This window comes from Ursus americanus, chromosome 10 (genome assembly GCF_024610735.1).
Source record: "Ursus americanus isolate L20-20 chromosome 10, mUrsAme1.1.p, whole genome shotgun sequence".
Lineage (NCBI taxonomy): Eukaryota > Metazoa > Chordata > Mammalia > Carnivora > Ursidae > Ursus > Ursus americanus.
The window spans coordinates 48,219,466-48,220,890 of NC_142136.1; the positions used below are offsets into that span (position 1 = coordinate 48,219,466).

General features: G+C 36.4%; 1 pseudogene; it reads left to right on the top strand.

The window, feature by feature from the left end:
- The first annotated feature begins 318 nt into the window (after nucleotides 1–318).
- On the top strand, nucleotides 319–802 carry LOC123801165 (peptidyl-prolyl cis-trans isomerase-like 3 pseudogene; annotated as a pseudogene).
- Nucleotides 803–1,425: the final 623 nt, after the last annotated feature.

A 1,425-nucleotide genomic window follows, 5' to 3' on the forward strand; every position in this document is an offset into this window, starting at 1 on the left:
TTATGAAAGTCGAACATGCTTCTTTTCAGTCCTTCTGTTTCTTTCCATTTACCTGATTGTCTTCTCCTATTTAATGTTTTGAGACTCTGCCCACATATGAAGATAATAAACATAGGTGAATTCTAATTTTTAGTGGACTTCAAAATAGAAATGCAGGGTGGCCTGGAGACAGTAATTTTGAATCACGGGCATCTGCGATTACATCTTTTCTGTTTTAACAACAGCTGCGCTATCTGAAATGAGACTCATTTTCTAACTTCTCTTGATAAGGCTGTGAGAAATTAGCAACAGTATTTCCTGAAACTATCAAGACGAAAAATGTCAGTGACACTGAATACAGATTAAGTGGTATTAAAATAGAAGGCTTCTGTGATAGGACACACAAAACTTGTGAGAATTTTTTTGGCTCTTAGTACCAATAATTACTACAATGACTATATATTGCATAGAAATATCAAAGGTGTTATGGTTGAAACAGGACATCTGACAGGTAAAGGAAGATGAGGTAACAGTATCTGGGGCAAGAAATTTGAGGATGAATATAGCAACTTTCTTAAGCACAATGTTAGAGGTGTTGTATCTACGGCTAAAAACAGCCCAAACACCAGTGGATTTCAGTTCTTCACCTATGGCAAACAGTCACATTTGGACATGAAATATACAGTATTTATAAAGGTAATAGATTTTCTGAAGACTCCAAATGAATTACAGAAGTTACCAGTGAATGAGAAGACATGTCGACCTCTCAACGATGTGCACATTAAGGACATAACTATTTTATGCCAATCCATTTGCGCAGTAGCTGTAGTAGACCTGCAAAGGCACTTGGCAAACTATTTAAGGAAAACACCTATTGTGGTTTATGCAGTTTTAATTATGTCAAGAGACTGTATCAGCCTTCTGCTTGTTTACAACTCAAATCTCCTGAGTTGGTAGTACCAAAGGGACCCAACGGCTTTTACTCCTACTACTAGAGCATTTTCTTTGCCAAAACTATTATCCAATGTATTTCTTTTAGTTTAATTTTTAAAAATCTTCTGTCTAGTTTTTTGTTACATATACACGTAAACATTCATTTAAAAAAAATAGAAATACATTATTTCTGTGATAAAGACTTAATCTCCTACCTATTTCTCGGCCCCCATTCACGGTCATCCCTGATAACTAGAACGAAAAGCACTTAATTTCACACTGCCTTCTGAGCTATAGTCAATCCAACCCCAGGATCAAGAAAGACTTTATTCAGAGAAAGTTACAGGTTCCAAGCCAACAGATCTGCATTTCCACACTGAGGTAACTTTTTGATAACTGCACTCTTTTCTTGTGGTCACTTCTCCTTCCAAGTTCGGTTTTTGAGATGAAGTCATCCTATATTCTGTATCAAGTAACTGAGTCTCTCTCCCTTGTTTAATCTCATGCCTGGGT